We start from the raw sequence: 13,706 nt of genomic DNA, 5'->3' as shown, positions 1-13,706 counted from the left end.
ACACTATTTCTTCTTAGTTTGGGTTGTTGGAGGAGGATTTGGGTCACGGGAGGACGGTCAACTACTTAGTTGGGTCTCGAGATTAAAACGTTTAAGAACCCCTGAACTATAGAATGGAAGAAGAAGTTGAAAACCCCCACAGATACTTCACACTGGGCACACACTGGTTAAATCAATGCTGTGTCCACGTCATTTCAATTAAATTACGTTGAACCAATGTGGAGTAGACGTTGAATTGATGGCTGTGCTCAGTGCGTTGCTGTTGATGCATCACCACTTTGTCATGAACTGTGTCATGAATGCCTATGTATAGCTAGTGTTTGTCTTTGAACCCTGCCAACTGTACACTCAGCAGGTGATATGACCAATGGGGAAGGAATTCTTACAGAACTTTCTCTTGCATCTGTGTGCGTGTGCACCCAGACAGGCCTGTGTGTGGCATGTATGTTGAATTTTGTCCTTATAATTTTGTCCTTATTTTGTCCTTATCTAGTTTTGTGCACAATAACACTACTACAGTTTGATTTACCAGTTGGACTTGATTTAACAACGACTCACAGTGTCACAAGCTGCCACAGTCAGCCATTGCTGCTAATTTCTCTTAACTCAGGAAGTTCTTCCGGCAGAGGTGTGTGTGTGTGTGGCAACAGTGCCCAGCTTTCCAGAACCAGGGCTGCATATATCAGCCAGGTCGGTTCGGTCACAGGGTGGGAGGCTGGTGCTTTATTGATTTTCCTGGCAGATTATTGATCTGAGTTGCCCGGCTCTATACCTCCTCCCTCCAGCACTGCAACATTCAGCTGACCTCTTCGGAGTTCAGCGTTGTGGACAACTTTCCCTTTTAGCCGAGTGTTACCATCGGCATTTGAACTGTGGGTGTAGTCAGTGTTCAATGCATTTGTTCATGATGATGAATATCATCCAACAGTCTGAATACTTGTTGATGAGTACTAATGAGGCATTTTTAATTAGCATCACGGTATCGTTCCACTATAAACACAGTCTAACGCTGGTAGGTTGTCATGTCTATACATGTACTGCTTTCCTTCCACACACACACACACACACACACACACACACACACACACACACACACACACACACACACACACACACACACACACACACACACACACACACACACACACACCCCAGATGGTGATTTACTGGTGTGTTTATAAGACAATGACTTAATTCTGTTCCCCTGCACTCACAACTTCCTCCTCAACATCCCTCACAGTGACAAATGACTCCCAAACTACCTATTAGAAAGTCTTTTCCACTAAAAGTGTAATTTCATAAATACACAAATCCTGGAGAGACCCGTTCTTCAGTGAGTCATCGACAGGCCATAATACCGGAGAATTAGAGAGCACTTCCGCTGCATATAGAAATCCCTGTTGACAATATTTGGGGTGAATGAATAAATAATCAATCCATTTTGGTACACCCTTTCTAAAAATACAATTTAGTCAGGTATTTTGGAGAGTCTTAATCACACCATGTATCTGTATACTTACTTAGCTAGTTTCCTGGTATGATTTCACCTTCGTTTGGGACTTCTTTACCACAGTTCAAATAGATTCATCTTGGAAAGCAGGAGTTCTGGCCATTAATCCAGCTATCTGCTGACTGCCACTAGAACCACCCAGCCTTTCATACTCTGTTAGGACTTGGCAAGGGAAGAGATAAAGTGCTGGACCTTAACGGTCTTCACTGAATGTTTTCTTAGACAAGGACCCTCCAAGCTAAACTGGGCTCTATCCTCCTCAGGGTCTAAGAGAGAGGGTGGGGAGCAGCTTTTGCTGCCTTTTCAAAGAAAAAGAAGGAAAACACTATCGTTTTGATCGCTTTCTCTCTCTCTCTTTTCTTCTGACATCACAGGAACCCTGTGAAGAAAAGTGGGAAGCGCTTTGTCATTTTTACGTTGAGTCTGGAGGGGGTCTCATTGGGGATACACAGCTAGCTCTAGACATGGGATATATACTAACGAGGTGTGATGTCACGTTACTGGAAAAAGGGAAAGAAAGGTCCATCATGGCATCACCTATAGAACAGTGCTTGTACTTAGCCACTGACATTTCCTTCGTCTTGAATACAAAACATGGAATAAGTGACAAACAACTTTTTCTTCCTAAAGGAACTTGCTCGCCCAGTCCTTTGAGAGAGAGTCGCTCAGTCTAACCACACAAGGCTGTCAGACACAAGATAAATGTCCACATGCTGGAGATAAGAGATAAGAGAGACTGAAGGCAGAGGAGACAGCCCTCAAGCCCCACATCTCTTCTGACGGATGGTTGTTCGGTCTCCCGCTCATCCCGTTGGTGTTTCCTCTGTGCCATGCACCTCTGACCCTGCCTGTTGGAATCCTCTGATGGAGAGAGGTGAGCTATCAGCTCACAGTCACAAGACACGACCAGCAAACATGCCAGGAGAGGGGGGGGGACAAGCACTTTCTGCTTTTTTTCAGCCACACAATGTTCACCGCAACCAGTTGAAAGTGAAGGGTGCAGTAATTCAGCTGTAATGAGGAGGAATGTCATCCTGATGTAAGAGCTTTGATGTGGTAAATATAACATATTGAGTGGAATTTCAGTGTAGTTTAAAATTCACTAATCAGTGATGCTTAACCTCGTTCGGCCTCCGTGTATGATGATGAGGTGTGTGTGTGTGTGTGTGTGTGTGTGTGTGTGTGTGTGTGTGTGTGTGTGTGTGTGTGTGTGTGTGTGTGTGTGTGTGTGTGTGTGTGTGTGTGCCGGTGTTGTATGCATAGTTGTATGCGTAGACACACTTGTCGGCCTGACATTCCTCACCTCAGCATGGAAACAATCTACTCTTAAAGGGAAAATCTACTCAAAAACTATATATATATATATATATATATATATATATTTTTTTTTTTTCATTAGTCCACTGTTGATACAGTCCCGAAATGTTTTGCATGTCAGCTGTCACATTTTCACGATACTGGACTTTCAAGAAGCAAAGTGTCACCGGCCACATCAGCATGAGCTAAGAGGTCACACACTAGGCTTGAATTAACTATGGCCACCCATACACAGACCTGTGAACGCCACAACACACACACACACATTCACTCACACGAGCACTCAAACATAGACACCCGTTTACACATAAAATCAGTACAAGCCCTCTTAGGCCTGTAACCTTCTGTGAATAAGTAGTCTGCAGAATTCTCCTTATATGGTAGAATATGTGCTCTTCATCATCTAGATTGGCAGTGCTTCTGTTTCCAGGAATAGAAATTGAACGTAGAACCATTACACTCACTTTACAGTCTAAAATAAAGTGCTATGTTCGTTCGCTCTTGTAACTATAACTCTTCTGAGCATTCAAGTGTCCATGTGAAATCAAGTGGGAATGTCCTTTCTATCCATTCAATTGTAAGTGTCTTGGGCGCTGCAGGAAATTGGCTCCATGTAAGCAAAGAACATGAATTTGTCAAGGAGTTCCAGGTTTTTGATCAGGGAAAAATATATAAAAAGCTTTTTATATCTACATCATCAAAAGGAATTTACAGGGAAGCAGGGAATCTTGCAGAGTTCATTTGGACACTATTTCCATCGGAAGCATATCCCACTATTTTTCCATACATCATCTAAGTTTTTGAGTGTAGCTGCATAAGCTTTTTCTTTGAATGTTCCTCTCCCCTGGCTGGTTGAGTTAGCCTAGCCACACTCCCCCGATCCTGAACATTTCCTTGACTGCAGTTCAGTGAGCTCCATGACCTTTAACACAGAGAGACATATCAGAAAAGTTCATCAGATGACAGAGATGTGCTGACCCCTGTCTCACCTTTTGACCCTGTGACCTCTGTAACACCACAAGATTTTCCAGTCCCAGGCTAAATGGGCACTGGAACAAAATAACTGCATCCGATTTTAACGTCCAACATTTGAGCCCCATTGGGCTGTTATGGCGGTTTTAATCCTACAATACTACTCAAATCAAGAGATAAATAAAATAAGAAATTGGTCTGACCTCTTCAAATGTTTTTTGAAAATGATATTAAACAGTACAGCTTATTCCTTGTATTTATATGTGAGGTTCTGGTGAGATTACAGAACCGTAAGTAGAGATCCAACACACTGAATCTGTTTCCTCAGAGTCCAATACAACGTGTTATACTGTATCATTAGTTTGACCATGTTGGCTGAAATCACTGAAATTGCCGGTAACAGAAAAAAGTAAAGCCTTGATAGAGATAGATATGTTAGAACTAGAACAGCTCTAACTCAATCAGAATCAATAGAAATCTACTCAAACACTGTTGGAACTGGGCAACATCCTGGAGGCCATAGGATCCTTGCCATGTTCTGTTATAATCTCCACCCGGCACAGCCAGAAGAGGACTGGCCACCCCACATAGCCTGGTTCCTCTCTAGGTTTCTTCCTAGGTTTTGGCCTTTCTAGGGAGTTTTTCCTAGCCACCGTGCTTCTACACCTGAATCGCTTGCTGTTTGGGGTTTTAGGCAGGGTTTCTGTACAGCACTTTGAGATATCAGCTGATGTACGAAGGGCTATAAAAATACATTTGATTTGATTTGATTTAATCATGGAGTCAGGTGCCTTGAAACAGCCTTCTTTGTGCGGCCGATCACCTGAGTCCTATTTGCAGAGGGAGTGGTTGTGGTTGGGCCAAAGCAAACAGCCTTCAGGAAACAACAAGGACAAGGTGAGCGGAAAACAGGTACGGGGGTCAGACCAGACCCTGTTATGAAACATCTACTTAGTACTAGAACAATGAGAGGAATTTGGAGCCTGTCTGTGCAGGTACTTGGCCCACTGACGAGGCTCTCTGAGTGTCTCCAGGATAGGGAAAAGGGTGGATGCAGGTTCCTTTTGGCCAGTGATGCCTCAGTTAGGAGGAGAGGCAGGAGGGCAAGTGAGAGCATGTGGACAGGGGGACAGAGACAGAGGCCCAGCCACTGTGATACAGAATTCTTTTGAAGGTCAGCTGACAACACCAGCACGTATGTCATCAGTCATTCAATTAATCAACAATTAAACAATCCGATCTGTAGTCAACGTGTCTGACTTTCTGTCTGCTTCCTCTCTCTGAGTCAGTCACATGCACACAGTAGACAATAGGTCTGTTGCTACATCACACAATGTACCAAATCTGTACCCATTTCCTGCAGTCATATTACCAAGGCACCCTCTAGCGGCCTCATGGGTGGAATGTTATTCATCTTTTTCAAAATTAATAACCATTTCAAAAAATGTTTATGTTTCTATGTCAAACAATGTTGTTATATTTCAGTCTTTTGTGATGTATATAACATGTAATATTGGGATGCAAACTCAACATTTTATACATTTAAACTCTATATCTGACATGGTACAGGGGTCATGTTTTTTTAAGCCCATAACCATGTGTGTGAGGTGTATACTTTTGGTATAAAGTAGATCTGTTTAAGACTACCAAGAAACACTCTGTGTGACCCTGAGTTACCCCACTGCAGTAAAAGGTTAAAGGACACATTGGAGAGCCAGGGGAGAGTAAAGATGCAGCTTTCGCACAACAGTGATACAAGCCGGAGTAGCAGGATCCAGCCTCAGCAGAGTGAGTGGCAGTTGAGGTTGACGTCACTTCCTCTAACCATGCCACAAGCACGTGCCATCCTGTGTAATGCCCTGACACTAAAACCAGCCACCAGATGACATCAACACATCACCATTTTAGTCAAGGAGGAAGCAGGCAGCAGATGTTTGGCCAAATGAGGAAGAGAGAATCCATCATGGATCCTCAAACTCCACCAAGACAAAAGCATTGGAAGAAAGAATCCGAACACATTAGATAACAACCATGTAATAACACCCGTCTGGGAATGGTCCGGAACAAAGGGGAGACCAACCTCGGTGAAAACCAATCCAGTGGCATCTGATCATTTTTTACATGTGTGTCATTTAGCAGACGCTCTTAGGGTAAAGAGCAATTAGGGTAAAGTGCCTTGCTCAAGGACCTTTCGGCAGGGTAGCCTAGTGGTTAGAGCCGGAAGGTTGCAAGTTCAAACCCCCGAGCTGACAAGGTACAAATCTGTCGTTCTGCTCCTGACCAGGCAGTAAACCCACTGTTCCTAGGCCATCATTGAAAATAAGAATTTGTTCTTAACTGACTTAACTAGTTAAATAAAGGTAAAATAAAAATAAAGAGCCAAGTAGAGCAGAGCCACATGGCCGCTTACCAGACAGATTCAACGTTTATGCTTCGGCAACCGGCATAGTGCTGCTCTCTCTCCTCTTCAAATACTCAATATCTCCAATCGGTATGACACTGGAATCTGGAATATTTATACACAGTGGACAAAATGACAGAATATGGAATTTGTTTATTGGAAGGCTGATGGGGAAAGCTTATGCGGACCTAATCCTCCTTTCCACGCTTTGTCTCCAACTTTTGGGATCCTTCGGCAGTGATATTACCCGGCAGTGATATGCCAGAGAGTTCACTACTAACAGCCAACCATAAACCACTCCTACACACTCGAGGCAGCAGCACTCAGGTTCCTGTGTCTAAGTCTAGGTGGAGTCTGCTTAAACAGTTACAATGAAAACCAAGGCACTCTGCTGCAATATGATATGTGCAATGTGTTGCTTACAGTCCACATGACATTCATAACTCCAGAGACAGTGGAAGTTGAACGACCAGTTCATTTCGGGAGAGAGATGCGAACATGTTGTTTATCTAAGTAAACTGTGTGTGAGTGATACCACAACTTAAGAGTTTACACACTTGCATGGGCTTTTCATACACGCTACATTTCATACCCCTCAAGAAAAAATGTCAGTTGGGAGACCACAGTGTTGGCCAGTGGAGCCAAAGAAATCTGTATTGTTTTTCAATCTTTGGTTGCGCTTTTATGAGTCTTCGCCTCAAAAACATAGCTCAGAAAGGGAAGTCGACACCACCGAACAGCCTCAGTGGGCAGTAGATTCATTTCCAAGGGGAAAGACAGCAACACGCAATGCTGATCTAACCACCCATGAGGATTTACAAGCAGAAGAGTTCTTTGTCACTCCACGATTTGGTTAAGACTCCACTACGTAAACAAAAGACACCACTCACAATTGCTAAAGAGGCTATAGTTGCATTAGTTCAGGTATTATCTGTGATCACCGACAGCATGGATTTGATTGGTCCTTATCTACCACCTCTGTGGTGCCTGATGGAGTCAACCGCATCAAAACACAATTGTGGCAACATGGGGTCATTGGGACACAGAGCTCCTATAATGTTTTATGTAACCCAACCTATCTTTTAAATACCCGAAACGTATAAATTAACCTGTTTCTGAAGGGTTATCTAATCACGTGCTACTTTGGAATGAGCCCTTAATGCATGCTGGGATTAAGCAAACATACAACACATTCTGACAGGTGTAAGGCGTGTGTGTGTTTCTCTCTATCCTCTACTCTGCCTCTCTGACCCTTGCATCATTAGACCACCTCTCTTTCTCTCTCTCTCTCTCTCTCTCTCTCTCTCTCTCTAATAAGAAGTGATATAGAATGTGAAGTTAGCACAAGAGGGAAGACTGTGGGCTGATGGTAGGAAATGACAACATGTTCAGTTCATGAAATACTGGAAACACTGCGGTTCCAAAAGCACAGGGCATTAAAGGCTACACAAAACCTGTTGCTTTCTATGCTCGGAGCTCTATGTGAAGCCTGAGTGCACTCACTGCACTGGAACCCTGAGCTGACAGTGAGAAAAAGAAGACTTATGGCTTTGCTTGTACTGTTCTTTCTTCATCTCTGTGGTAACATCCACTCAGCCAGCCACATAACTCTCCAGAGTCATGAGGCAGCCTACCACTGACCTTAGCTGCCTCTGGCTCTCTCCTCTCCTGTTTTGACATCGGGGAAGGACACTGGATGGCCTATTGTGTGTGAAACTAACAGATTTTAGTTGGCATGGTTCGTTGGTAATTTGAATACCAGCGGAAATGAGGTGAGGCTAAAACACTACTGCCTGGAGGAAGAAGTAAAACAAGTGTGCATATAGCACATAGCCTGGATTCATGTCGATGCTGCACAATGTGTCAGTCATTTCTTTTCAGGAAACAATATCCTTCCATCTCTGTCCTCTAACATAAACAAATACAGGAGGAAGCCTATGTCTCAGCTACCATACTTCTTAACCACAGTCTGTATAGAGATAAGCATAACGCAGAATACTTACAAGGTAAGCATTGTGCCTCTCCAAGAATACGGAGTCGCCCATGATTCAGAACAAGTGTCCACATATAAAGTAGCCTATCCAAAAGTGAACGAGGAAAGAAAATAAATGTTCATCGAATCCCTCCAAAAGTAACGGAACGAGCGTTATCCTTATATCCTCACCACTCGCTGTATTATCAGTTTCGATTGAAGAAAAAAGCTACACAAAAAAACAAACACTTGTAACAGGTTTACGCTGAATAGTCAAATCCCCGAATAGGACAACACTTGTACGGTTGGAGGTTATGCATGCCACGGAGGACAGCAGTGTCAGTGCGCAACAGCTCCCGCTCCATGCTGGCTACTCGGCTCTGTAGTGGACCTACTGCTGAAGTTTGCGATGCTGCGCCGCGGTTCTGAACAGAGAGGAAACTAGTAGGGGAGAGGGGCTAAAGGCGGGGCACCTCAAGGGAGCACACGGAGAGCGAGTGGAGAAAGTGAAAGGGATGAACGGCCAGTGCAACAACAACATAAAGTTATCCCGTGCATTTTTTTGGGTGCAGTGATACAATGCATTTCCTGCAATTCTACACATTTTTCCATGGGGTAGTGAGACACTATTGTCATTTTAAAGCTCATTTCTTGCAGTTCTATATATTTTTCCAGTACTTATGCCATGTTCATGATATCTGTGTGAGAATGACTGGAGGTCAGGGCCCCTGTAATCTAATGTAGTGGTTGTAAAAGAAACGCCTGAGTGGGTCCCCACATTCGGTTTTCAGGGGAAAACATATAGCTAGGTTGAAGATACCTTGTCCCTGAAAACCGATTGTATATTCAGTTGAGGATGGGGCCCTGAGCAGATGCCCTGCATGTCAGGTAAGGTCAACTGGTGATGATTAGGCCTATTATATATAAGGTCTATATAGCTGGCTAGACTACTTTACCTAGCAATAAATAAAACATGTAAAAAGCTATCTGACACGGGCTAATTGAGTGACTGACATAACAAGTGGAAAACTGCTGATGCACAACTTTTCTAACTCTCGTCAGTCCGTTGAGACCCCGACTGAGTTCCCCAAAAACATTTACCAAACGCACACAAAGGCGATTGAAAAGGTGCCTTTTCCAGTGCAACCGGGGTCCATTTCTTCTTCCCCGCTATCAGTGGAACAAACTGTTATAGGCTGTTTACTCAGTCACCCTCCCGTTGTACAATTAGGCTGTATTATGCATGGTTGTCACAGCGGTGTGTAGTTGGAATCAAAATAAACAGTTCACCCCATTGCTTCTACAGAAACTTACAGAGATGCAGGGAAATGAATGTGTTGTGACGTCACCACTACGCAAAACCCCTTATGTACATTGTTTGCGGTGGGGAGGGGGGGACTATAGATGAGACCCTCAGACTTCAAAGTTATGCACGATGGCTATGTGTCACACTACTGTTAAAAGGATATTAAAGAGAACTAGTGGCTAAAAATAAAAGAAAGAAATTAAAAAGTCAATTTGGGCTTTAGGGGGACATTGCTGAGTTTGTGCAATGCTTTGTGTGAGACCAGACTTGAGCAATCCTGGCCAAGGTTTGCCTGCAATTTCTACGAACACAAACATGAAATAAAGCGGTTTTGTCAGGTCACAGTGCACAGGGACTAATACTGGCCTCCTGTGAGGGGTTTACAATACATTTTCCAGACTCCTATTCACTTGAGTTAATGCAAACCATTTCCCTTGCTCTCTATTGGCAAGTTGGCCAAGGGTTTATTGGGAAACTTTCTTCACTGTCCGTCTCTCATGTACTCATGTACTCATGAGTTCTTATAGGGGACACTAATACTGTACCAGCACGGGGCATGGTTAAACCTCAGGGGACTCGGTTGAAAATGACATGCAGCACATGATTAGGGTATGTAGGCTATACGCACATTCATACACACACACAAACAGTCTGAATACCGGTGTAATCAGAACGAGACGTGTAAACATCTGAAGAATGTGTGAGGCACAGCAAAGTGAAATCTGCTGACTAAAAGGAAAGGAGGGTGTTTGCATTACACTACAGTACAGCTATATCAAAGTGCATGATCAAGATCAACTGACGTCATCATTGTTACAATCTGAGTATGGAACCTGGGAAACGTGTTCGTTTGGCCAACCCTGCTCCCTGAAATAAACATAGATCATTAAAAATGAATAGGTCATAGTACTATAGATGTATTCTTTCCAACTCATTGAGTTCACTCCACTGGGTAAGCATGAGTTCATATCTGAATGAGCCACTTTGTGATCCCCTGGATAAATCCTTTGTCTCCTAAAAGGGTATTTTGATAGTCCCGGTGTGACTGTAGCTGACACGCTGACATAGCGGCCTGTGCTGAAGAGGAGGGAGAAGGAGGAGGAAGGAGGAAGGAACGTGGCAGAAAATCCCAAAACTCCAGATGTGTTGCATCACACAACATGGAGCGGTTTGTCCCAACCAAGCAGCGCTCTCAGTGTTCAAACCCTGGCAGTGAGAGAGTTTAACTCAAGAAGGAAAGCTGATCAAAAAGAAAAGGTTAGCAGCAGTGGTTTATTAAGTGAAACAGAAGACATGTTTAAGCTCCCACACCTCTCTATTGAGAAAAGGTTGCCAGTTCAGATTCCAAACTGGCCACTGCTATGTTACGCTGAGCAATCCACTTCATTCTGTTCCCACACAGCTGTGTGAGTTAGTGAGTAGGATGAGAATGCCCGACACTATACATTCCATCTTCATCTTGCTGTAGAACAAATGCCTCATTAACGTGTCTGGCAAATGTCAACCTAACCAAGAGTCCCCACTGAAGCCTACAAACATATAACATGCATATTATCCTGAGCTCTTCTTGCAATATACTCACAGCTCGTCAAAGTGTAGGCCTAATCCAACAAGTGAGAAATAATTCAAAAGTGCAGGTCCCTCCCAGCTTCCTCCCTCACAACGTAAAAATTTGAAAGTGTAAGGCTCCGAGATGGGAACATGATCATCATATTCAATCTGACCTGAGTCATCTTGAGCACATACATCTTGAGCCTTGGGATTTTCTCTGTAACCTTTAACCTGCTTCTTGTGCTAATGTTCAGCAGCAGGGACATTTTTTGTTATTGTATTTAGCACTGTGCTTAATTTTTCCACTGTTGATTCTGGCATAGAATGATCCTATTGATGGTCGACATATTTCATAGTCAAGTCATTCATATTTGTGGCAATGAGAGGAGAAAGGTTCAGAGGGGAATAACAAAAAGACTAACAGTTGGACAGAATGTGGAATGTTACTACTCCCCAACACATGAAACATAAACACACATTTCTAATAATATTACTAATTTCTTCTTCACATGCTCCGTTATGCGTCACACCTCTGTTATTGCTGGTTGTGTGTACATTGGTTGTATGGACTATTGCTTTTTGTGACTCAACTATAGTACAACATACAGTGTATTGTCACACCCTGATCTGTTTCACCTGTATTTATGATTGTCTCCACCCCCCTCCAGGTGCCGCCCATCTTCACCATTATCCCCTGTGTATTTATACCTGTGTTCTCTGTTTGTCTGTTGCCAGTTCGTTTTGTTCATTCAGACCTACCAGCATTTTCCCCCTTGCTCCTGTCCTGTCTATAGTGCCTGTTTCTGACCTGTCTGTCTGCCTGACCTGACCCTGAGCCTGCCTGCCGTCCTGTACCTTTGCCCCACTACTCTGGATTACAGACCTCTGCCTGACCTGACCCTGAGCCTGCCTGCCGTCCTGCACCTCTGCCTGCCCGTGTTCGATTTAATAAGCTTTTGTTACTTCGATATTGTCTGCACCTGGGTCTTACCTTCAAACCTGATTGTATATATAACCCTGACATATTCTACTGTCTGCCATGTGTCTGTTTTTATAACTGGTATTTGGATTGTTTATTCCTATGCCTGATTCCGTGTGAAGTGATTTACTACCTCAGTTATTTCTCCCAGGCTATGCATCTGGAAAATTACAAAAGAATGAAATGCACTCATCTGAGGCCATCCTAATACCTTCTGTCATCATACTCGGAGCAAAATGCAAATGTTTACATCGCTCAGTTACTACGTGCCTGCTTTCTCCAGTCAAGTGACTACATGTCTCTGCACTGAAATCACTGAATCGTATGGAAAATCTCCCATAAAAGGATTTACGACAATCTAATAAATGACAAAATATCCCATAAGTGGTCAAGACCTGTCTAATAAACATTCACAGAATTAGATGTTGTGACATCAAACTCGACATTAAATACTTGCACGAGTTCTGTTGTTGCCCTTTCTGTGATCGTTTGGTGGATTCGTTTTGTTTATGTGACTCTCTTTCTTCATCTGGATATCTCCCATGATACAAGAAAAGAGCTAGTGAAACACTGCAATAGAACAATAGTAACATTTAACCCTGGACAAATTTACAACACTTGTTTGCCCAGTTTTTTCTTTCATTTGAGTTCACGCTCTCCTCTGTGAAAACACCATCTTACGAGATAAGCACGAGAAGGGATCTGGGGAACACAAGCGAGAGCGAAGAACAGAAGTGGGGAGGGGGGGGAACGCTGAAGGTTGGGTACACACATAAACGACTTTACTGCGGGAGCGACACAAAGCGACCTGGAGTGATGACCTCAAAGCTGGGGAATGCAGATTCGACCCTTTTCCAGAGAGGAAAATAGAAGAAAGAAAAACAGCCGCTTATTAACCACTGTGTCTCTCGCTGACATCTTCAAGGACCTCGGATAACGCCACTGTACGAACATGAGTTCTTGCAGAGGAAGAGGGGTTAGGGTTAAGACACCCTTCTTCGCATCCACCCCATCCCAAACACACAACACCCCCTGGGCTGGATTCAATCACCAGGCTTCAATCAGCAGGCAACAGGGACCACTTGCCCTGAATCCATTTCTGTCCTGAGGGTGAACAGGACTTCTATACATATTGTTTACTCCAGTTGTCCCATCCAAGAGCTATTCAAGAGCTATGCTAAAGCTGAAATGGGCAGAATTTATTTTCAAATACTCGAAGTTAAAAGTAAAGTAGGAAGGAAGTAAAACACTAATCAAATCCAAGTGTTTCAGAAGACAAAAGGCCATGGCAGTGAGATGGAATCCAGGCTTGCGTGCTTTTTTTGGGTCAGTGTGTCCTAGTTACACCCTCTTGCCTGAATATCTGGCTGCTGACGGCTGGCTATACTTCATCACATGCCTCCCAGTGATGTCGTCATGAAGTTAGGCTTCTCTGGCGAAACTGCACAGCTTGTACTCTCCAGCACAGTGGTATGGTAAAAATTAGGATTAAGTTGGCCTGTGACGGATTGGGAGTGACGTTTACCAGGCTACACGCATAACACTGTGCTCTATTTCTCCCCTTAAGTTTTACATGTAGACAGAGCCACTCACATGAAGTATTCCCTGTTTAGCGCCACTTAAAATATGGCGTAATCTATTCCCCGTTTAGCTCACAACACAGTTTAAGAAATGTCTCTGTTGTGGCTTGGCTTTGTG

General features: G+C 43.5%; 1 protein-coding gene across 1 annotated transcript in view; it reads right to left on the bottom strand.

Annotated features, from left to right (window-relative positions):
• Nucleotides 1–13,706, bottom strand: part of LOC115133015 (rho GTPase-activating protein 6-like) — an 87,500-nt gene that overhangs the window by 40,320 nt on the left and 33,474 nt on the right.

The sequence above is a fragment of the Oncorhynchus nerka genome, linkage group LG2 (genome assembly GCF_034236695.1).
Source record: "Oncorhynchus nerka isolate Pitt River linkage group LG2, Oner_Uvic_2.0, whole genome shotgun sequence".
Lineage (NCBI taxonomy): Eukaryota > Metazoa > Chordata > Actinopteri > Salmoniformes > Salmonidae > Oncorhynchus > Oncorhynchus nerka.
The sequence above is the reverse complement of the archived record's forward strand: the minus strand, read 5'-3'. Positions and strand labels throughout refer to the sequence as shown.